The sequence below is a fragment of the Ictidomys tridecemlineatus genome, chromosome 4 (genome assembly GCF_052094955.1).
Source record: "Ictidomys tridecemlineatus isolate mIctTri1 chromosome 4, mIctTri1.hap1, whole genome shotgun sequence".
Lineage (NCBI taxonomy): Eukaryota > Metazoa > Chordata > Mammalia > Rodentia > Sciuridae > Ictidomys > Ictidomys tridecemlineatus.
In genome coordinates, this window is record NC_135480.1 from 171,758,611 (window position 1) to 171,784,966 (window position 26,356).

The following is a 26,356-nucleotide window of genomic DNA, read 5'->3' on the forward strand; positions in this document are numbered from 1 at the left end:
TTGGGTAAGATATTCAACCCAGTTCATGTAGGGTAGTGAACATATCATAGCTCAGCACATAAGACAAGAATTCCCAGTCATAGGGCCTCGAGCCTCTCTTGCACACTCAGCTGACTTTGCTCTACCTTATGGAGTGCTACTTTCACCTTCACCTCCAATAAATCTGAGCCTAGTCTATTACTTCTGCATGTCTTGCTCAGTCCTTTGTTTGGGACACCAAGGACCTGGACCCCGATTGGATACTCCAACTATAACATATTGAGGATTTTAAATAAAGAGCTGACATGAACTGATGTACATTTTTTCAGAGATTCTTCTAGCTTCTTTGGGGAGATTGGCTGTATATATGAGCAACATAAAGAGGACCTCCTGGAAGGAGGTGATTGCTTCAGTCCAGATAAGAACAACAGTGGTGTGGACTAGATAATAGCAGCTAGAAGTGAAAATAAGTGGAAAGAACCAAGACACATTTTAGAGAGAGATCCAACTGAACATATTGATCAATTGGTTAAGGGAGATAAGGGCAATAATGGAATTAAGATGATTAAGCATGACCAGCTGCTAATTAATCAGAAAGGCCACATTCCAGACATAACTTCATCAAAGACTTTAGTTATCTTTACCTTCTGCCACTAACTGCCAGCTGAGTTATGAATGCTAGAAACAGATTTTTCATTGATGATAGTAGTAGTTATTTACTAGAAAGGTACATATTAGAAATAGTTTCTCCTGAATATGTGGATATAAATGAAGATCACTCAAATGAGAACAAGCAAGACTATTCAGAGCTTACTACATCAAGGGAGTCAGCCACTATCATTTACATTTGGCAGACACTCAAAGACAGAAAAATGATAGGGAAAGCTCTATAATAGAAAAAAAAATAGAAGTGTTCAAGTATGCCCCAATTGGAGAATTGGTAGGTAGCAGGAGGAAGCTGCAGATGAGACAATTAAATATAAGGCATTTTATGTGATTGTTTTGACAATAATTATGCTTTATATAATATCTTCTTAAAAATCATTTCAAAAATCATTTTGGTATCTTACAACCTTAGACTTGTGCTAAATTAAGTCATAGATATTCATTAAATATCTATGTGATTTCTAAATGAGATTAAGTATTGAAACACTAATTACTAGAATAAATTTAACTTCACACTTTTTATTTTTACATGGCACAGAACGGCTACATACCTTAAAGAATCTATTGATAAATGTGTTTTGTGAGGGATTTTTTTTTGCCACATTGAAAAATTATACTATCGTAAAACAAATAAAATAGTTCCCCTCTTCTCTGCAGATTTACTTTCCACAGTTTCAGTTAACTACATCCAACCATGATTCAAAAATATCAAGTAGAAAATTTCAGAGGTAATTCAGAAGTTTAAAATTGTGTGTCATCTGCGTAACATGATAAAATCTCCTCTGTCCCACTCCATCCCACCTAAAATGTAAATCATCCTTTGCCCAGCATATTCCTGCTGCTTTATATGCTAACCTCCACAGGTCAGTGGGTACCATTCTCAGATGATTGCCACAGTATCATGGTGTCTGTGTTCAAGTAACTCTTATTTTTATTTAATAATAGCTCCAAAGCTTAGGAGCAGTGATGCGAAGGAGGCACCAGAGCATAAAACATAGCAGAACATATTAACTCTAGTACCATGTGGCAACCCTGCAGGGCACATAGAAAAAAAAATAGATTGTGTAGCCTCAGTGCTATGCACAGTTTCAGGAAACCATTGGGGGTCTTGGAGCACATCCTCTGTAGATAAGGGTGGACCGCTGTATCTAAAAAAGTTAAATGACATATTTATTAGCTTTGTTCATCTGCTTCAAAGTGCTAGCTAAAGACAGTTATAATTATCCATTTTCTGTCTTTTTCTGCAAAATAAAAGTTACTAATAGTTAGAAATCATAAGCAACATGTGTAAGTGAAGATACTAAACTCAATACGGCAAAATAAAAACAACTTTGTAAGCAAAGTACACAAGAACTGTAGGATATGGTTTTGTTAAGGAAAAAGAAATCATCTTTTTCTAAAATAAGATGATTAATTGTTCCAAAAAGGAGAAATAAGGAAGTGTAGAACTGTATGAACATGGAAAATTGTAAAGGTTTTCAGAGAAAGGAATTTTATTTCTAGTGGTCAAAGCTACTAAGATTTGATGGTTTTTTAAAAAAATAATCCTTAGTACTACACTGATGCAAAACTAGAATTTATATCTTTCTGTTAAAATAACAGATTTTTGTTGGATTATTGATCAGCTTTTAATAAGAGTTTAGAAACAGTTTCTTTTGCCTTTAAATAACTTACCTAGGAAATAAATGCGATTTCTTATCAGAATAATTTCCTATGCTTTATGATGACATTATCGTGCCCTTGTTTTTTTAATGAATCTTCTCACTTTCAAAGGAGGTAGGATTTTTTACAATTATGTAACATCCTATAGTTACTTTCGAAGTCTTAATATTTTATTATTCCAATATGCGGCCAATTATTGTCTTTCAATAACTCAAGCTCTTATTTAACCAGGTATTCAAACCTCCTGGCAACATCTGATATTCGATTTTCCAAAACCCTAATACTAAATGATAACTTTTACACCTAAAGATGATTTTGCAATTTCCCAGAGGGTCCCTGGAAAATCAGAACAGATCTTTTAACAAGAAAGCATGCAGATGCAAAAATAATTAGGTTTTTCTGATGTGTTGAAATGTATGAAAAGTGTTATTAAAGAAGATATTTCTTATGCTGTCCTAGGTTATATTTGTATGGGTAAAATGTTAACATAAATACTTCAGAAATTACATAAGTTCCTAAAAATCTGCCAATACCCTCACTGTCCATCATCTGTCATGTGTCATGGTGCTGCTGTTTGTAATCAAACTAGAATATAATGTTATCAGTCTTCATCTGGGGTTTGTTTGGTTGGTTTATTTAATCTTGTATTCCACAGAAATTGCTCAGCCTATTATTTTTGTAATGAGCTCTCATTAGATAGTAACCATAATGATTTTGTCATCCATAAGTATATTTTCGTTTTACTTTAAACTTTCCCTGAAAGTTCTTGCAATTAGCAATAGCCAGAGTGCTTTCTCTTTAACAACAACAATCCTTCAAAAAACAATGGAAAGTACTGTGCTAGGTACCATGGGACATAAGCTTCTGATGGTATCTCAAATAACTATAAGAACACACTACTGAATTAAGTTAAAATTTCCAAACTTCCAGAATGCTGATGGAGAAGCTAATGGGTTCATGAGATTGCTAACCCAATATTAAACAAAAGAATTAATTTAAATGTATGAAAGATGATATGCCATGAGCTTTGTAATGTTTTGAACAACCAATAAAAAAGACTGATGAAATAATGAAAGATGACTAGGAATTTTATTTGGAATATTATTGATGCTGTCATATTCCATATTCTGGATACAAGGAACTCTTCATTTTTCTCTTAATTTATCTATAATTCATTAAAATTGTGTAGGTTATACTTTTGTAAACATAAATGAAACCTTTATCTTTTTCTCCCTTGCTTCATCCCTCCAGCATTCAGAAACTCCAAAATATTTTTACTTTCATGGCAATATAATTATTTGCATAGGTTCAATGGGAATCTATCTTCCTTGTAACAGAACATAATTAGAAACATTGACAATATAACTAAGGTTTATTCTGGAATCTCACATTTGAGTATAACATGCATAAAATCAGATACGACCAGATAGTTGTAAGGAACTGAGGTCAACTCCTGGAACCAATGCATTAAAAGCCTTCTTGAGAAAACTAGGAAATGTTTACATCATCACCAAAACCACTCAGACGGCAAAATGAGCACTTCCTCAGTCCTCATTCCAAATCGAAAGGAGCCTCCAGGCCATTATCTAGCAATTGTCTTGACTGACTGCTAACTGGACCCAAAACTGTTCTGACCCAACTATTAATATTTGTTTTCCTTTTTATTTCCATAGGAATGCCCTCCCCACCCCCATAAAAATGCCTGATTGCTCACAGCACATATCTTCTACTGCCAAGACTCAGCAGATGGTCCAACTCATCCTTCAGTAACAGAAATGTGCTAAAACAACCACATGGACTGGCTTTCCCAACTTGCTCTCCCTGTGTTCAGTGTTCAAGTGTCTTGGCCTGACCAAGACATCCTTGATGCTTTCCTCAGTTCAGCTAAACTTGGGCCAGGCTTCTTGCTGCCTCTGGGCTCCTAGCCTTCCTTTTTCTAAGAGCATTTACTTTAGGAAACTTGTAATTATAAATTCTTTCTCTGCCCTTTCAAGATGTAGATGCATTTAAAAGCCTTTTTCCTGTTTTACAATCTAGGAATATATTTCTCAAAGATCTGAGAGCGATCAGTTTGAAAAGTAACCATGGAGGAAGACGGCGCACCTATCTCCCAGTTTCTATAGGAGAGTAGAAGCCTACCCGCCAGGTGCCTTAAACCAACTCCCTGCTGTCATGGGGACAGGAGACAGACTATTTTTTCCTTTGGGTAGAACCAATTAGCAACCACAGATGTCCTAATACTGCCCTATCCCTTCTCTTTGTTCAAGCAGAATTGAAATCAAACATAATTCTGGTGTCTTCTCTAATGTAATAGCCTTGGATAAAGGCTGCTTTGCCTGTGTAACAGTGTCTGGTTCAGGTTTTTTTTTCTTTGACAGTAGCTACCCTGATGTATTAGCAAGACTTCATGGACTGGGGATGTGGCTCAAGCGGTAACGCGCTCACCTGGCATGCGTGGGGTGCTGGGTTCAATCCTCAGCACCACACAAAAATAAAATAAAGATGTTGTGTCCACCGAAAACTAAAAAATAAAAAAAAAATTTAAAAATTCTCTCTCTCTCTCTAAAAAAAAAAAAAAAGAAAAAAAGAAAGAAAGACTCCAGTAGTTAAGCCAATTCACAACAATCTTAACAATCTTATCCAAGTTACTCTTCAGCCCCCTAGTCATGGATATTATCAGGGGACTTCTGTAAAGACTAAAAGCACCTACACTTGCAAACCCTATCATAGTGTCCAAAGAACCTGACTGTCCAAACAACTGCTCTTCGTGATCATCTCATTGGCCGACCACTTACCATACTGCAAGGTGATGTATTTGTTGATATGCTACCTGTCATTGATTTTGGACATGACTTTAAATATGCGGCCTATGATTTGCGGGTATTTTTTTTCTAATTTTAATGAATGGATGTCAGAAACTCCCAGAAGTGAGCATACCTCCACTTGGTCAAGAGAGGCCCACTTGCAGGCACCATTTTGGTGGTTGGTTAGACCACAAGCTAGCATAGCTGAAGAGACCAAGAGTGAAGAGTGAGCAGAAGTAACAGAAGAGCTGACAGCAAAAAGCAGGGATTGACATATTTTCATAGCCCTCCCCAAAACTGGAGGCTAGTTTAAAGCCCCGTCCTGTTTCAGGCAGCGGGGAGGGGGGGGGGGCTGCCATCTCTGCCCAAAGCAGCGACTGGAGGCATTCTCCTCTCCCCAGAGGCTGCTCTCTGTGACCCCATTCTCTTCTAAGCCATGTATTGCCTTATGCTAATAACCTACAACCTTGTTTCATAAACCATTTTCAATAAATGCAATCTTTGGGGGGAAGTATCATTTTCTAAAATTAACTCACTTCCTTTATTAATACTTGTTCTTTCACATTGGGAAATGAGAACAGTAAGTGCCCTTTTCATTGGTTTCATTCATCTGCTAAGTATCTAGGGGCAGCACTTGAATCAATACAGGCAATCTTTTAGAATTAAATTGCCCTGTGTTAGAGAGCCAGAGGAAATGTCTTCAAATGATGAAATGCTTTGTGTTTATCTCAGTTTCCTTCTTTGTTCAATTGTTTTGGAACAAATACACACTTTTGCCTCATTTAAATATCACCTATGAACATTTGTAATCATCCTGTGGCAGTATTGTATGAGGATATGAAGGAATAAAATATATATATATATATTCCCTATTTCTAAAAATAGTATTGTGTTTCTGAAAGCTTTTTCTCCCTTTGTGATAAATGGACTCATTTTAAGCATGTAAGAGGCATAGGCTGTTTAAATAACACCCTTGATAACATTGGATTAGGGAATGATTTGCCTCTTCAAAACGCAGATTGTTTTTTACCTGAGGAAAGAGGGGTGCTGCTCTCAGTAGAAGATGAGCTATCAAATTATGCACAATCCCTCACACCCCACCAAGATTAGTGTAGTATTTCCCCACCCATGAAAGTCACAAACACAATACTGCTCTCACTGATGGGAGCATTTTGTGTTGTTTGGGTAGTGTTATGGTTTAGATGTGAGGTATCCCTCAAAAGCTCTTAAGACAATGCAAGAAGGTTTTAGGTAAAATGATTGGGCTGTGGAGCCTTAATACAATCAGAGGGTTAATCCCCTGATAGGAATTAACTGAATGGTGAGGTAGGGTGTGGCTGAAGGAGGTGGGTCACTGGGGGTGTGCCTTTAGGGTATAGGGTATATATTTTATCCTTGGTGAGTGGAGTCTGTCTCTCTCTGCTTCCTCAAGTAATGTCCTGGTTGCTTTCCTCCACCACACTCTTCCACCACAATGTTCTGCCTCATCTCAGACCCCAAGGTATGCAGCCAATCATTTATGGACTGAGACCTCTGAAACCATGGCCCACGAAAATAAACTTTTCCTCTTCTAATTGTTCTTATCCAATCTTTCAGTAATGGCAGACAAAAAAAAACTGACAAAAACAGGTCGGAAAAAGAAAAATGATTATTAGTGAAGTACAATTTGGTGAGGCAGTCAACTATACCGATTTGCCTAGACAGTCCCAGTGTTAGCACTGGAAGTCTTTAGTCCGAGGCAAACCGGGACAATTGGTTAGCCCAGCTTCTTCATGCTAACAACCTCAGATCGGGGAACACCTGAAAGCTTCCTCTTTTTCCACTAACAGCTTTCCCACAACCAACCTGTCTTAGGGCCTCTACCATATGCAGATGATGGTAGATGACTCTCTTGAAATAGCAGGCTTTTTGTAAATAGCTTTCACTTGCTCTCATCTGGGCAGGTATGATTTATTTCCATACCAGATATTGATTAACTAAACTATCACAAAGAAAGCACCAAAGTTACCACAGATTTGTAACTGTAGGAAGCAGCTACCAGTTCTAGGGCTGTGGGAAATAAAGGTCTTCCCTTTGTTAAAGGTTAAAATTGTTAAAACCTACAAGTTTGAACAGAAGGACTTTCTCCTAGATCGCTAATGATAATGTGCCACCCTATAGGGTCACATGCATGCACACATTCTCACATTATAAAATTTGTAATACATCATCATAATGAAATTGATGTTTCTAACTGAGGCCCCACTCTGTATGTAATATCTAAACCATTTATTAGCAGTTCAATCAATATATGGTTTAAGAACCCCAGTATCCCCAAAACCCTTTTAGAAGCTCCACAAAGTCACCACTAATTTAATAATAATGCTAAGAAGTTATATGTCATTTTTCATTATATTGACATGTGTACTGAAATGTAAAAGCATGAGTGAAACTGCTGGCATGGAACACAAATCAAGAGAGTGGTACCAAAGTGAAAACCAGGAATAGCTATACTCTGTGTGTGTGTGTGGTGCTGGGGATTGAAGCCAGACCTGGCACATGCTCGGCAAGTGTTCTACCACTGAGCTACATCCCCAGTCTATAATTGTACTCTTCATAATTGTGCTCTTCCATATATTTGCTGGAGAAAAAAACAGCTTCATCTAAGGAGTTCCTTAGATTACACCATAAAAATTAAATAAATTTTACATAAATTACTTAAAAGTTTAATAGTTCACTTAAATAAATATTACTCCTTGAGTGCACTCTTCAGAATATTCTATATGTTGAAACAGAAGTATACACCTGTTACACATTGAAGCGTGACGGTTGTTTCAAGGAAAAGCACTTGTGTGCTTGAGCGGCACTTGAACTTTCTTTGTGCAACACCATTTTTACTTAAAAGAGCAACTGACAGACAACGATTTTCAGACATGGGTATTTGGCAGATATTGTCTTGAAAATGAGCAAGTAAAACTGTCTTTTCCAGAAAACAACTAGCAACATTTGTAGACACTGATAAAATCTGAACTTTCAAGTAAAAAAAAAAATCATAATTTGGAAAACTTGTATCTACCAGAAGGAGCTTGACAGCTTTCCAATACATAAAGATTTTTGTGTTCTGAATTGTAGTGAGTTAACAAATATGTCTTTTTAAATATTCTGTAATCAAATATGTCAATACTTGGAGGACTTGCATAACTCATCAGTAGATCAATATTTCCTAAATGACTCCCACACAATGTAAGAAGTCATACGTGGGTATAAAAAACAAAACAAAAAAAACCTTTAAAGTGCAAAGAATTTTAATGTTACAGAGTACAAAATATTTATTGACATGGCTAAAGATTGTAGATTGCAACTGATCTTTCCAAAATTCCACTTATTTTTTCTTTTTCTTTTTCTATTGGTTTTAATTAGTTATACATGACAGTAGAATGCACTTATATACTTTGATGTATCATACATAGATGAGATATAATTTCTCATTTTTCTGAGTATACATACTGTAGAATCACACTGGTCATACAGTCACATACATACATACAGTAATAATGTCTGATTCATCCTACTATCTTTCTTATCCCCACATTTCCTGCCTTCCCCTCCTTTCACTTCCCTCTACCTAATCTAAGGTAACATTATTTTTTTGTTTTGCATTACAATTCTTAATACACATAAATACCACGCTTTTGTATTTCTGTTTGTATATAAAGTTTGTTGACATCCAATTCAAGTCTTCATACATGTACTTTGTATAATAATGACCATCACATTCCACCATCCTTGTTACTCCACTACCCCCTCCCTTTCCCTCCCACCCCTCTTCCCTATCTTGAATTCCTCTATTCCTCCCATGCTCTCCCTCCCTATCCCACTTATTAAGTTTATGTAGAATAGCAAAGCAAAACATCCACAATTATATGAAAAGACTATTGGAGTACTCCTCTTCTCCAGCTAGATATCCCTCTGAGGACAAACTCTCTTCCATGTACTTAAACTAAACCACATATTGCAACAGGTCAAATGTAGAGATATATACGAGAAGCCAGCCATCTTCCATTAAGATAAACATTAAAGAGAGAACAATGCCACTCACTCTCTAAAGCAGTGACATGCCTGTAATCCCAGCTACTCAGGAAGCTGAAGCAGTTTAAGGCCAGGCTGGGCAATTTAGGGAGACCCTGTGTTTAAAAAAAAAAAATGCTGGGGATATAGCTCGGGAATAGAGTGACCCTGGGTTCAGTATCTAGTACCAATAAGTCAATAAAAAATTAATGTCATTTATGTTAACATGTAATGGGTTTATTGTTGTTACGTTTAAAGGAATTAAAAAATATTATAAAAATTTCTCAGTTTTAATTTCTAATACAGCAAATACCAACAGGTATAATCTATAAATAAAAAAATTGAGATCCTCAAATTCTGAGTTAAAAATTTGAGCCAAAAAGAAAGTTTGAGAACTGCAATTTTAGATATATCAACATAATTTACCTTCATTTATTCTTTTGAGATATAGACTATTATTATATTTTCAGATGAGCTGCCTGAACTTCAGAGAGGGTAAGCAACTTACTTAAAGTGCAAATATGCCAAGCTAAAACAATGCATGGCAGCCAGATAAGGCAAGACAGAAAAACAGAATAGACATTGATCCAAAGATAAACATGCAGGAAACTGAGGTTTATAGAATACTATATTTTTTTGCCAGCTCCACAGCAATTTTTGCATGCCCTGAAATTCTACTGGGAAATCTTGTTTTCATTCAGAGGGACATCCAACCTCATGCTAGCCTTAGCAAGGGATATAGTACATTTGGCTGAGGCGTCCTCTGCATTGGCTGAATGTTTGGAGGTTCTACGTGCTATAGCAGATGGCCAAACAGATTAGTCACCAAATGAGTTGGATCCTTGGGGTAATATGCACAACATTTGGCAGACCATGGAAATGCCTTGGAAGAGAAGGAAGGCTGGAAGGCACATACATTTCATTCAAAACCTGTGGTCTAGTGGCATTGTATGCACCACACCTCGTGGGATCCTCAAGACAGTGCCTGTAAGGTAAGAATCTCCTGGTGTTTAAAGCAAAACCAATAAGGCTTAAAGAGGTATAAGAACCACTCTAGGAAGGAAGATGAGAAAGTGCAAAGCAGACCTTCTGCTCAGATGCCCAGGTCTTTCCTGGAGGCCAAATCCAGGGTCTGAGGTTACAAGGACAGTCCAACAGCTCAGTTACCAAGAGATCAGAGACAGATTTCCCACATGGATGACTCCATTTTAAGTCACAAAGATTTGTTTTAAGTGATGTTTCCAGTTCATGGAAAATGAAGAGCTATAAAGGCTAGATCTGACACTGAGAGTTATTATTTAAGAATAAAGACATTACCTTTAAAGATGATTAACATTCTAGTATGCTCACCTCTCTAATCTCACTTGATATGAATTTTTAATGTATGAAATTTGCATAATTCATAATTCTAGATTTTTTTCCCCAACAGCTAATGAACTTAAAGTTTTAAGGGAAACTAAAATTCTACTGTATTTGAATGTGTATTGTCTAAGAGATTTTCATATTATTGGAAGTATAATATTTTTCTGAACTATATGTTTATAATAATTGCATATTTATATTATCACATTTATGCATTAAAGATTATCTGTGTCACTCTCATGGGAATGTGGTAAGCATAGGAATCAATGTTCTTCCTTAAATACAAACCTATGAGACCAATTTTTTCTCCATTCCAGGATGAGAGGATAGAACTTTACCCGGTTTCAGGATAAACTTTCCATCCTGCACTGAAAAACTAATTTCAGGTCGGTTCTTGTGTTATCTCCATCTACCCCATGATATCACAAGAAAACTGTAAGCTCCAGCTGTCACTGTGAGCCTTGTGAGCTTGGACAATGTCTGGAGTTCAGGCCCTTGAGAACACCACCTCTCAGAATATGATTCTTATTAAGAAGACCAACCAGAAAATACATTGGATTAGAGGGGTAGAGGTCCAATTCTGTCTATTACTCAAAGAGACATAGAAAAGGTTGATTTTTTTGTTGTTGTTGTTGTTTATGGTGCTTGGGATTAAAGCCAGGGCCTTGTGCATGCAAGGCAAGCACTCTATCCACTGAGCTATATCTCCAGCCCCTAGAAAAGGTTTTATAAGAATCATTTTATAAAATACTACATGGGATCAACTAGATCATCAGGGAGAGATGATGAAGGGAGGAATTATGGAATCTAAATATGATAGACCCAACCTGATCTTTTCTTAAAATTGGGAGCCATCTTGCCACAAAGCCATGAAAAGCTAATTTCAGCTTTACTATAAATTACTGCAAATTCTGAACCTGTTTGGAATGCCTGCCCGTGCCTTGAACTCACCCATGCCTGGCTCTCTGACCAAATAGCAGCCCTCTCTGAAACTTTAGTGACACCTCATAAATATTGGCCTTCCCTGGCCAGACAACAACCCTCTCTGAGGCTCTAATGGTCCTCATAAATTCTGATGTTGGGGCCAGCAAAAAATGTAAACTACCATTTGTGTGATGCTCGTCAGAGTTCTGTTATCTGTAACCCCCCTTTGTGTAACTTTCTGGGCTATAAAGCTGGGCTGCAGCAAAGCTGGGGTGGCTGTCTTGTTCCCACCATTTTGGGAGGGAGAGGCAGCCCGGCCCGTCAAAATAATAAGCTTGCTTTAATTTGATTTTAATTGGAGTTAGTGGTCTTTTCTTGCGTCCTGGTCTAACAAATAGAAGCGATGTGACTGAGATGGCATTTCAACTGTAATTTTCCTGTCTAACTCTAGTGATGTTTCTGCCAAGGATGCATCCATAAATCTCCTGCCCTTTACTATATCTCCACTCTCTGTGATCTAATGAAAGGATTCTCTCTCTCTTTCATGGCAATAATCACACAAGGGAGTCCTTCCATCTTCCTCGGAGACTAATGCTGCCATGTGTGTTCTGATGTGGTATTAACTCACATATTGTTGATATAATGGACACTTGTGTTCAGATCTTATCTCCTTCATTAGAGGGAAATTCCTGTCCTCCAGGGAGTTCCAGTTCTCATACGGGGCTTTCGGTGAGCTGAGCACTTGGAAAAGTGATTTAGACGACTGAAGAATTGGGGATGAAGCCTGAATTGGGCCAGTCAAGCTTCAGGAAGCACGGGCTGAGGTCCCTTCTGGAAAGCCTCTGTTTCACAACAGCTGGCTCCTCCCTCTTCTCCCTCCTCCTTGCTCTTCTAGGTCACCTGTGATGGGATAAACCTACCTAGTTCTGGAGTGTAATATTAAAGAGACTGGTATTGTCACACAACTGAGTCATGGTCTCAAAAAGCCCTATTAGTAAAAAGTTGGTGTTTTTATCTCATTCTCCCTTTGTCTTGAATTGAATAGAGAAAAAGATCTGTTAGATTTTGTCCTTCTCCTGCCCTCGTAAAGGCCCAGGAGAAAAAGACAAAGAGTGGAGCTTGGGTAGTAGAATAATACCTGGAAATTGAGGCATCTACAGTGACTTGAGAGAAGAATGTTTCTAGGCCCTTGGTTTTAGCGGCCTATGTTGTGCTGTGCTATTTGGGTGGAGGGGTTGTTTCAGCTAATGTGTTCTGAGTGAACAGATGTTGAATCAGACAGATTCCACAGGTATGCAAGATACCAGAACCTAAAGGTCAGAATAGATGAATGGAAAATAGAAAAGGGCCTCACTACTCTCAAAGAAGTATTAGGAAAAGGGAACATGCTTTAGTTCAGTGGTTCTCAAATACTGCTGATGTTACACCAGAGCACTATATTCCAGAACAAATGAAACCAAACTCTGTTGGGATCTGGCTTCTGTGTGTTTACAGTTTCCCAGGTTGTACCAACACAGACAAGTTTCAGAAGCAATGTTTAAACATGGGACTGTTTAATTGTTTTAATTGCTACCATATCAGTGTCTAGCACTGAACAAAATCTAGTGAGGAAGAGGAAAGATGCCAAAGAGCAGAACAGAATGACTCCATCAGCAGATGGGACATCACTAAAGGCACAGGAGGAAAACCCATAAGATCACCAGTGTAAAACACTCAGTGGGATTACAACGAATGCAGAGTGATAAAATTGGGACCGTGTCCCAAAAGCTTATGGAATTATATTACTACAGATGAAGCTTCATTTATGGCATATGTGAAAGATGGTAACGGATGGCATCAGGTCTAAATTAGATGCTGATCTAAACAGAGAGCACTACATGGTGGAATTGCATAAGTCAGAAAAATGAAGGCAAAAGACAAAAAGTTAAACAATAAATGTGCGGGGGTGGAGGGGCAGACCCAAAACTCATTGATTTTGTATGTTTTACTTAGGAGCACCTATAAAAGAAAGTCTAGAAGATTATGTTAGAAAAAAATATTTCTTGCTTATGTAATCTTCCATGGGAAGGAGAGGAACTATCTGACTTGCAAAGTTGGAATAATCAACAAGATGTGCCTAGCTTTCCTCTTGGAAACTGACTCTTCAGGAAGCACAGCCTGAGTTCTGCTGATCTACACTTGGGATTTACAGGAGCTGCCCTCTGCCCAGGTGACCATAGGGGAGGTCCCGACTTAGAGGATACATCTGTCTAATTCTGAGTATTATCAGGAATCCCATTGTTGCCTCACATCTAAGCTACATTTGTTAACAGCTATCATACCGACGCTGGGTTTTGTTTTGTTTTGTTTTTATCTTACCGTCCTGTCAACTCTGTCTCCATCAATTGGTTTAAACTTAGTTGGGGGAAAGGTTTATTCAACATTGACCACCTGAAACCCAGACAGTCTCCAGTTGTCTAGGTAATAATTTTCTCAATAGTATTGGCAACAGCACCTAAAACCTAGCACATTGTCTTATCAGACTGCCTCCATAAATACACGTGAAGTGAGGGCTAATGTTGGTCTTTCCCTACCTCTTCCCTCTGCCTTAAGAACGAGGATCTTTATGCATTAGCACATGACAAACACCTGCTCCACTTCTGACAAAGGGTGGAGTTTTCTGAGGGAAGAGGGGAGAAGCCCAGCATTTCTCCTCCAGCCTGAGCTGATTTCTTCTCAAACTCCAACAGCATGGAGGTGGCATGTTCAGAAGGTACCACTTCTTCTGACATGTCAAGATGAGAGTGAGTCCAGGGAAAGGATCATGAAGCAGCTGTCAGGCCTTGGAGCTGTACATGACATCCAGCTCATTCAATCAATGACAAAACCAGGGGAATTGGGAACATAGTGTGATACAGAATTTTTAGCTAAGTATAAAAATTTTACACCCAAAATGTAAAATTTTTGGACAATTTATCTTCTATCAGATAATGAATTTGATGTATTTAGCCTAGTAAAATGAAACATGCCCTTATATCCCCTCTTTAAAGCTAGTTTATACTATTAATATTTTTATATTCAAACCCCACTCCTATACCCAACTCCCACATAAACACATAAAAAGTTAAAGCCACAGGTTTTCTTTCTAGAATTCAATAGGTTAAAGTTGTTGCAATAAAAATGTAGGGATTTTAGCAGTCAAAGAATAAAGAATGCATGGGTATATCTCAGGACTCTTCTTAGCCTCAATTTTTAGAAGAATAAGTATCATCAGAGAAGTGTAAGGGAGGAAAAGAGATATTATAAATTTTTGGATATCTAATGAATAATTAAATTCCCCTGTTCTGGATAATCCTATAGATCATTTTTCCAGGCATTGGATAAGAGCATTAAAGAACATTTTAATTCTGGCTACTCTAGCCTGATTCCAGAAAATTTGCCAATTTCTACCATTTTGTGCTCAGATTTCAACATCCATCCCTGAATGAAAATATTTCAGAGGATATATGCACAGATTGATATGTATACTTGTAATGTATACTCTACCACCCTCTATTCTAAGTCCCCACCATTTTTTTCTTTTTTCACAGGCATTTGATCAATGGAAATATCAAAAGATTTTTTTTAAGAAATACTTATTCCATTTCTCATATGTGCAAATGAAGTTCATCCTGGCTCTGTAGGATTCTAGTGTAACTCATGTTTTAGTCACTAAAGCCTTGTTACTCGGCTTTAGCCAAGGCCTCTGAGTCATCAGCCTAGAACTGCCAATTGCTTTGGTATTCAGCACAGAGATTATTTCCATTTAATGACAAGTTTTATTCCTGAATTTTAATGGGACGTATTTTAACTTTTAACTGCTTTGAAAAATTCTTGAAGGAATCTGCACATATTTGGCACAATCATGAATATTTTACAAAGAAAAATCTCATGCTGGAGAATCATGAAAGACTCATCAGTTAAAGCAAATAGGAAAGAGCAGTTGCAGGATTAAATTTGCATTATTTCAGATCAGATTGGGGCAATTAATATGTTAAACTCTAATTGACATCAAAGACAAAGGATGGTTAAACTTGTCTCTTAAATTATTAATTGACTAAAATGATTTAATTATGAATTCTCTGTTTTCTCTTACTACAGAAACGTACTTCCTGTATGTCACACTATTTTTCTTTGGTCACTGAATTTTGAAGGTTACCCCCCATTGGTATGGAATAATAATAGATCCTTCAAGTGGATTCATTCTGTTATGATCAGAATCTGTAAAGCTCTATGCAGCCTAGCCCTAGCTTTTACCAGTTTCCAGGTACCACTCTGAGCCATAAGACAAGAAGTCTAGTGGAAGAGGACTCCTTTACTATGGGAACTAAAAGATGAACTTCAGAGGAGCAGCAGTTTACTGTCACTTACTCATTACCTTATGTTGGAAAAGTTTTACTACGAGAACTCACAAAGAGGGGAACAGAGTAAGCACAAACAGAAACCTTGGACAGAAAGGTTAATCTCTTCTTCCTATCTCTTGAGTTGCATCAGTTAACTTGGGGGATTTTTATTGCTGTCCAGAGTATGGCTCCCATTAAAGAGTTGCTTCCCATTTTAGGGAAGCAAAGAGAACAGTAGAGTTAATAAACCCTGTGATCATCTGCAAGTTGCTCAGTTTTTATCTTTTTCATTTTCCTCTATATTTTTAATGGTGAAAACTTTTAAACACATCAAAAAGTGCAGAATACCATAACAAATGCTATACTTATCTTCCAGGAGCATAAACATGGTTTTACTTTTGCTTCTGTTTTTTAAATAAGTAAATAAAATATAGCAGATGCATCTTGAGTTTCTATTGAAAATGGCCCAAGTTTTATTTTTCTCCATTCCCCCCAGAAACAACTGCTTACACAATGTTTAAGTGAGTTCTCTGTATTTATATATTTTAGCTATTTATATATCCATAAACATATCACATTATGAATTTTTCAAATAAGCAAGAATGGTATCATGACACATGAATTATATTACAACTTGCTTTCATTCTCAATATGCTTGTGAATTCTTTCTATATTGTTGCATACTGATCTGAATCATTTTTAACTGCTCAATAGTACTCCAGTATATAATTAACTATGATCTGTCCATTTACCCAAATGATAGTTATTGAACTTGTTTCCAATTGGTCTCTCATGTTTAATTGTGTTAGTGATATATTAAGACTTATTTCAGACACTTCCCCAACTTACTCCTATTAGTAGCATGTTATGGTTTAGATATGAAGTGTCCCCCAAAGCTCCATTAATGCAGGAATATTCCAAGGTAAAAAGACTGGATTATGAAATCTATAACCTAATCAGTCCATTCTAGTTTGAATGCCCAGACTGGGTAGTAAATGTAGGCAAGTGGCAACTGTAGGAAGGTGGGGCTGGCTAAAGGATGTGGGTTACTAAGGGTGTGCCTTGGAAGGGTGCATCTTCCCCATGGCGCCTTCCACATCCCCATTTCCTCATATCTCTCTCTCTCTCTCTCTCTCTCTCTCTCTCTCTCTCTCTCTCTCTCTCTCTCTCTCTCTCTCCTTCCTGACCCCATCATGAGCTGAGTAGCTTCTCTCTGCTGGGCCCTTGCCCCATGACATGCTGCCTCATCTTGGGCTAAGAGCAATGGAGTCAGCTGTCTATGGACTGAACCTCTGAAACCATGAGCCTCAAATAAACTATTCTTCCTCTAAGTTGTTCTTTTCAGGGTTTTTAATCACAGAAATGCAGAAGCTCACTAAAACATAGCAGCCATATTTTTTCCACATGATAGGCAAGTGCTCTACCACGGAGTTACACCTCCATACCAGCATCTATGTTTTTGTTCCATCTTGCTGTTATACTTTTAGCTGTCTTGGTGTTATGTTGTTGCTGTTAATACTATTATTTTTAAACTTAGTCATGCTCTTTATTTCTACAATTTTCCCTGTTTGGTACTTTTCATGTTGAATTTTCCTTTTTTTCATTATGCCCTGTTCATATCTTACAGTTTCTATCCTCTTCTCACTGCTGACTATTTTTTAAACATACAGTCATCATTCCTCAGCATGTTTGAGGGATTGGTTTCCAGACCCCCACACCCAGACAGCAAAATCCATGGATGCTCAAGACTCTTATATGAAATAGCACAATTCTTTGCATATAATCCACACACATCATCTTGGATACTGAGAACCAATTATACCTATCTTAAAGTCTTTTCTGGACCACTCATTATTGGAAATTCTTAGACTGTCTATCCATCCACTCATTACCTGTAATGACTTTCTCAGAGTGACTAGTTCCCTCAAGAACTTGACACTTTGGATCAAGAGGTCATCTTTAGTGGGAAATTTCCTCCCCTATGAAGAGACACTCCTGCAGGGCACTTCCACATCTACCTCCCCTGGGTCTTCTGCATTCTTTAGCTTTAGCTCACTGTTCTTGTTTGAGCTCTTCTCAGGGTCAGAAAACTTGGGGTTTCCTTTTCTTAACTTTGAAGTTGACTTTACCTTAATGTTTCTTTTGTGTGTTTCAGCTAGCATTTCTAATGAATACTTCCAAATCTTTCCTCAGAGCTCTCTGAGTCCTCTAACCAAACTTATGCCCATAAACCTTTCCTTTGATTAGACTTCCTATTGTAACAAATACGATTTGTTTTTATTTTATTCACCCTTTTAATATGTTTGACTACCATTTTATAATTTATCTTTCCTCTGAAATTTGAAATCCTTGAATACACTCATTCTTATGATAAGACATTGAAAGGTTAAAATTAAAGCTTCTAGGAAGTGTGTAACATTGTATTCATAAGTTTAACTTACATGAAGACTTTATTTAAAAGCAACTCTAGAAATATTGCTTCCTAACCTTATTTCATCTATATATTTTTGTTTTGTTGTTCTTTTCCTAGGATTGTGCTCTTTCATGAAACCCAAAATGGTCTTTGTAAAAACCTTTTAGAAATATAAATCTTGTAAGAATTTTTTCTAGGAAAGGGTTGATGTGAAATATTGAACAGATAGAAGGTTATCCTAGAAATTCTTCTGCTTAAGAACTATTAGAGACAGATACATACTCCAAAATAGGTGCTTAATAGGAAAAGGTGCAACATTAATAACCCAGGTAGATGTTACTTCTCGATAACTCCATTAAAATTGGGAGAAAGGAAGAATACATTGTGTGCATGATTTCTTTCCTAATATTAAATAACATTCAGGAAACTATCTCACTGCATTTCAAGAATTTTTAATATTAGCTATTACCATTTTTGAGTCTAGATTTTTAAAAATTGAAAATTTAAGTGTATTTTAAAGTAACATAACTTATAAGCTTCCAGGATGAATTGGCATCTGGTATACAATTTTTCTGAAGCAAAGAAAAACTTGTATTTCTTTGGATTCTTCTAGAAAAATTAACATAGAATTGGGAAACAATACTTCCCTAAAGATACTAATACGTATTAAGGGCTTGCCATTTGACAATTTCACACAATGCTATTTAATTCTATTTGTTTTCCTGCACAGTTCTGTGAGCTATTATACCCACTGCCTTGGTAGACATGGAGATGCTGAAGTTCAGGAAAATAAGGCAATTGTCACAAGGTGTCAGCTAAAATGTGAAAGAGGAGGAATTAAAAGATGTCTCTGCCTAACTCCAAAAAGATACCTGACCAAGATGTAGTTCTCACCAATAGTGGATGGGCTTTCTGCTTGCTTGCTTTTATTTTGAAAGAATTTTAGGTTCATAAGTTGCACAGATAGTACCAAGAGTCTTGTATGCTTTACCCAGTTTCTCCCAGTGGTTACAGCTTACATAACTACAGTCACATAGCAACACCAATAACTTGACATGGTATGTGTGTGTTATGTTTTTCTGTGTTCATTTATCATATGTAGACTCCTGTAATTATCACCACAACCAACGACAGAACCGTTCCATCATCCACCACCACAAACATCTCACTAACCCTACTGCCTCACAGTCCCACTCATGCCCTCTTCCCACTGTCACCTCTGCCAACCATGAATCTGGTCTTCATTTCTGCAAATGCTTGTTATTTTAAGACTGTTGATCACTTCAGTCTGTGATCTTTGAAGAGTGGCATTTCACTCAGCATCACGTCTTTGAGATGCCTCCAAGTTATCATGTGTACTAGGAGTCTATTCCTTCTTATTGCTGAGGAGTGTCCCATGGGTTAGAGGTAACACAGTTTACTTAACCACTCAGCCATTAAGGATAGATGGGCTATTTCCAGTTTGGAGCTTTTACAAATAGAGCTGCTGTGAAGTTTCATGTGCAGGTATTTGTGTGGCCATAAATTTTCATTTCTCTGGGACAAATGCCCAGGAGTCTAATTGCTGAGTCATATGGTAATTTTATGTTTCAATTTCTAGGAAACTGCCAAATTATTTTCCAGAGAGTGGCTATACCATTTATGTTCTGACAGTAACATATAAGAGCAAGTTTCTCCACACCACATTACCGCATAGTATCATAATTATCATGATTTTTTTATTTTAACTGTTCTGATAGATGTATATTGATATCTTAGCATGGTCTTTGCATTTTCTTAATAGCCAAACATCTTTTCATGTACTCATTTGCCATTCACATATCTTTTGGTGAAATGTCTCTTTATGTCTTTAGCCCACTTTCTAAGTAGATCATTTGGAATATTTTACTATTCAGTTTGAGAGTTCTCTACATATTTAAGTATGAATCCTTTATCAGAAACGTAATTTACAAATGTTTTTCCAGTCTCTAGGTTATCTTTTTATCCTCTTAACAGATTTTTCACAAAGCAAAATTATAATTTTTATTTTTATAATGTACTATTTGTTGATCCTTTTATTTTATGAATTTTATGAATTTGATTTTAGCTCCATCTAGTAGGAGGAATAGAGAAGTATGTCTACTCCCTCTTTTCCAGAACTAGAAGTTCTCCTAAAGTTTGCTTTCTGGATTTTTTATCATGCTTACAAATTTTAAAATAAACTCCTAGCAAACACTCGATGGAGTGGGTTTGTAACTTTAACTTCTACATCTTCAGAGTGAGACATGTACATTATTTTAAGAGTAAAATAATTCTCAAGACTTGGAAGAAAAAAAAAGAACTTTTGTTCATTATTTACATTATTAGGATTTAAGATTACTGTTCACTATTATACCAAATAACAGTCCAATTATGTGTCCTTCCTGGACAGCGCTTGATTTTCCCTATAGTCAATAATCTTCCTCATTGTTTTTACTCATATTTTATGTACATATGGTCTCTCGTGCCTATTTAATAAACAGCCAGAAGAATTAAATAACCGTTTGCACTTCACCATGGAGGCATCCTGTCTGCATGGCTTTCTCCAACTCACCCAATAAAGACAATTTATTTCCTCATCCTGCTTCACAGCTGTCTCACAGGAACTTTGATTTTTGCTCACCAGTCCTAGAAACCATTTTTCTGGATCCAATGCTGTCATTGGCATTTTCATTCGTTATAGTTTTGATTGGAACGTTCATTGACTTCCTGAGACAAGAGTGCACAGGAAGGAATGCTTTGGAAACACTGCTTTTCTAAAAATATTTTTTTTCTTTCCTCATTCTTAATTAATAGTTTACCTAATTAGAAGACTCATTTTTGCTAAAATTCAGAAGATAGCTTCCTGCACTGCTGGTGACACACCCAGTGTCTTCCCAATTCTTCTATACTTTATGTATCTGCTTCTTCCATCCTGACAATTGTATGAATTTTTTTTCCTTTTTTTTTTTTGTACCAGAAATTGGACCCAAGGGTGCTACTAAGCCACATCCCAGCCCTGATATATGTATATGTATATGAATATATATATATATACATATACATACACATATACACACATACATATATATGTATGCATATATATGTATGCACACACATGCACACATATATATGTATAAATTAACATTAAAAATATATATATGTGTGTGTGTGTGTGTGTGTGTGTGTATGTAAGACTTGGAAGAAAAAAAAATATATATACACACACACACACATATATATTCACATAATATATATTCACATAAATATTCACATGATATATTTTATGTGTATATATATATATATTATATAATATATATATTCAGAGACAGGGTCTTCCTGAGTTGCTTAGGGCCTCACTAAGCTGCTGAACATGGCTTTGAACTCACAATCCTCCTGCCTCCACCTCCAGAGATGCTGGGACTGTGTTGCATGTTTTCTTTTAATCCCCATTATTCTGAAATGTCTTCCTACTATGCTTTGCTGGGGGTTTGCTTGTTCTCTGAGCGTGGCTTATTGCATTATTAGGATTCATGCTTATTATTATTAGGATGTAAGACTACTGTTCAACCTTATTACTAACAACCTTATCCTTAACACCCTGCCACCAGAGACCTTTCTGTCCTCAAGCCCCACCATTCTGACTCTGAGCTACATCCCAGTTCTTAAATCACAAAGCATAGTCATTCTGCTCTTAGCAATACTATTAATAACATTTTTAAGTAATTTCTTCTTCGTGTTGGCCAATCTTTCTGGAAGATATTTTTTCCCTTTTAAGGGTCTATTTTTCTGCCTCCTTCAGTTTCTCCTGCACTCGAATTTTGGTTCTTTTTTGGGAGGAAGGTGGGTACTGGGGTTAAATTCAGGGGCACCTGACCACTGAGCCACATCCCCAGCCCTATTTTGTATTTTATTTACAAACAGGGTCTCACTGAGTTGCTTAATGCCTCGCTGTTGCTATGGCTGGCATTGAACTCTCGATCCTTCTGCCTCAGTCTCCTAAGCCACTGGGATTATAGGCAAGGGCCACTGCACCCAGCTTTGGTTCACTTTTAAGACTCTTTCATTTGGAAGGCCTTTCTTAACTATCTGGCCTGATAGCATTGTATTCTTATTGAAGAGCAAGGCCCTAAATATTTGTACTCTTTTCATGTATAGCAGGTTAATGATCCTTTAAAAATATGGTTAGGGGATGATCTGCTTTTTGGGGAGCAGATATACTGGAAATTGAACCCAGGACCATTCTGATTCTGAGCTACATCCCACTTCTTAAAATTTATTTTGAGACAGGATCTTACTAAGTTGTTCAGGCTGGCCTCGAACTTGAGAACCTCCTGCTTCAGTCTCTTGAGTAGCTCAGATTACAGGTAAGTCCCACCACAACTATCTGCCTTTTCTTAAGGAGACTTCAAATAGTAGTTTCTGAGAATCTTTCCTCAAGGACTCATTCAGTTTCTCCTCCCTGGGCTTATGGACTGAGCTGCTAGAAATTCTGAAGCCATTGTCATTTAGTACACCACATTTTGTCTCACTCCTCTTTGCCTTTATTTTCCCTTTCTTTCATTCTACCATAATTCCATATTCTTGCTTTTATCCCACCATCAACCTTATCCCTAACACCCTGCCACTAGAGACCTTTCTTTCCTGGGCCCCTACAGTCCCACTGCTGTTCTTCCTCCTTGTGATATAAGAGCATATTTTAATCTCGCCTTCCCCATTGCTTTAGATTTCATCGTTGTGGATACACATTTCATGGAGACAGCTGGAAATTTTTTCACCATCCTCTCTGAAGAGGATAGAATTGTTTCCATACAATTAGAGAAAATCAATTAGTCCACATCTGGTACAACCTCTGAAAAGTTGGTGTCTATTTCTCAGAAGGGAGGATGTTTATTCTTCCTAAAGATGTTTGTTCTTCTCATTGCCAAGTACTATCTCTATCTGGGCTGTGTTTGGGGACATGTTTTGGAAATCCCAGGAATCTGAGCTTAGAGGAAAAAAGGAGTCATCCTCGGGGTACATCAAGGGCATGCTTGGGCTTCTCAAATGTGATCAGGGCCCTGGAGGGAGGTCGCCAGTGGCATTGCACATCTGCCCCATCCCAGTTTTGGAGCTTCTGTTCCAATGTACCCTTTGTAAAATGTTTTGTTTTCCTAAGAGTGTTCAAAGGAAAATATGCAAAATATACCTTAAACTATGTAGGGGCTTTTCAAAGTGAAAAGCAATAGAGATTCCATCCAGACTAGACCTTCTCTCCCTCCCCGGCTACCTAGAACTCTATACTGCCGTAGGGCCAAGAGGATTGCAAAAGTCTCCTACTTTGGGAAACCTACCCACTTAGCTTCCAAGAAAAGTAAGAGACAAGTAGTTTTATTTTTCATAAAGTTGGGGGTGGCTGGGCCCTGCAGTTGCAGCACTGGAGAAAAAAACTATGACCCAGGATTTATTGGTGGGTAATGCTGCCCCCAAGAGCCCCTTCCCTCCCTGGTGGAGGCTGGGGGCTACTGCCCTGTACCTTCTCTTAGGTCAGCCTTACTGAAGTTCTGTTTAGCAGGTCCTCTTCCTCTTTACTCATCTAAAGCAGAAGAGAACAGAAAACTTCCAGCTGCCATCAGTGTGGGCAGGAGAGCCGGCAGGGAGACTGCGGCAGCCCTTCTTCACTCTCTGGACCCTTTCACTCAATGGTCCTTTCAGGGGTCCCTTGAAGCCCTTCCTCTCATGTCACTAGAGAGTCTCTAGATGGATTAGTGCAGGTGGTACAGATGCTCCCCTGTGTATGGTGAGGCCTCAGTTAACTGACCAGAGAACACTCCGGGCTTTGGGTGGAAGGAGGATAGTGAAACAGTATCTCTGTCTTCTTTTGCTCACCATGTCAGGAGGCCACTGAGCGGGGGCCATGGTTTTGGTCTTTGGCCATTGAACATCCACAGCAGTAGGGTGCACAATTCTCTAGAACTTTACAGTTTACCTATCTACAAAAAGAGAAAGATGGGCTAAGAGCATTAGTCTGATACTCTCCAAGGGCCTTACCAATTCTGTCATGTCATAGCCATAACAGTTTGTTGTTTTGATCCTTTTCTTCTGATTTCATATATTTGCCAAATTTATAAAAAACTGCAATGCTTATTTCTATTTTGCACAAACATAGATTTGCAGTAATTGAGACAAGAGCTAGACTAGAAGACAATTCTCCAGTGGTCTCAGAGAAAATGATTAAGAGCAAATGTTCTTATGTTATCTATACAAGGCTTTGAAGTTAGAAAAACCAGAAATCCAAATTCATACTTTCAATTATCCTGTAATCCTATATGCAGGCTTTATAGTCTTTCTCCCTCCAACCCCACAACTTTGGGGTTTTAAACATTCTATAGAAATTGAAACATGAAAGTAAAATTGTTGGCATGGCTCAAAGCAACTGAATAATTAAGCTTCATTCATGCAGATACAATGATGAAGTAAATAACATGCAATTTAATTACATTTCTGACACACATGTCAGTTATGTTTCATAATAATTTGGTTTAGAAATTTTCTATCTTTTGTTGAAATTGGCTGAATGCATCATTTTGATTTAATAAGTTTTTGTTAGAGAATGATGATCCTTCTCCCTATAATTGAAGGAAATTTATTTAAATTTCAATGAAGAAAGATGTGAGAAGAAATGGTGCTGGTGAAGGGAAAAGGTATCTACAGAATAATCGAAGGCAATATGAAGAAAGGAGTATGAAGAATAGATCAGCAGTGTTGTCAAAAGAATATTCCTGCAAAGAAAACAACTTACAGGGAAGCATCATTTACTAATGTTAAAAGGGCTAAGAATTAAGTTGACCATTTGATTTGCAGAAGCAAAGACATTCCTTGGAAGATTGCTTAGAAAGGTTACTTTTAAATTTGAGGTTACTTTTAATTTCCTTGGAGTGGATCCAAAATGCCTCACGTTCTAAACTTTTTCCTTACTACTCAGATAATACCTTTCTGATCTACTTAATATTTCGTGTTAAATGGTCTTTCAATCTAGCTGGAAGAAAAACAAACCATTCTAAATTTGTTGAATGTACTAGCTCATCTACTCCTTATGGCAATATTACAAGGGGGTACTTTATCATTATTCTCATTATAGAGATGATGAAAAAGGTAAAGAGACTTTAAGATCACATAATTTCTAAGAAGCAAAACTGTGAAGCAAAATATCTTGTTCCAGAGCTTGTACTCTTCCTTGCTATGCTAGCTGTTGCTGTCCTTATCGTTGTTAGTTATTATTAGTGGCAGGATCAAGAACAAAGTTATAAATTGACATCAGGGTACACCAAGTAGAATGTTGTAGCAAGGATAGAGGTCAGGGCTCCCTCCATACACAGGTAACATATGGAAACCCAGGCAGATTGTCAAACTCACGTACAACCACAAATGATGACCAGGCCAAAGAACTATGAAGGCTAAGTTGGGACTCAGTAACACTGAGAACCTTTCCAATACTCAAAGATCTCTTAATGTTTTACACTGTTCGCCTTGAGAAATATTTGTACACCCATTCTAAACATGAAAGAATAATGGATAGGTTGAAGCCAGTCTGTTTGGTAGGAAAATCCAAGCTTGCTTATTCTTGCTCTGCAACAAATGAGAAAACGAAAACCTCTGAGTTCACTCCAGAAACATGTCAAATGGCACAAAGTACAACCGCTACTTAGAAAATAATTGGGAACTGGATTTCAAGTATTCTGGCTTCTGCTCCAGAAATTTGGAAAGCATTTTGGATTATATGATAGCCTCAAAATTCTTAACCCTGGGCATCTTTAAAACCAAACACTGAGTATATTGGATGGGGATCGCTAGTTTATCTGACATTTGTGTTGCCCTTCAGAATTTTTAAGGACTCCATCTGATGTGATCACCATCTGTCTTTGGTAGCTAGATCTCTTTTCCCTGTTTAGCAGATGAAGAAATCAGGAGTCAGAGACGCATTAAGAAGTCTTAGCAAGTTTTCTGCCGCATGTTCTTGTCCCTTGCCATGTCTTTGTCACACTGTTTAAGATACCCACCATTAGACCAAAATGAATAAAAATAAAAGATAGGTGACCCCTAAACATTACAATTTCTTTTCCCCCATGATATTTATTGGATGTTTCTCAACATTATAGAAA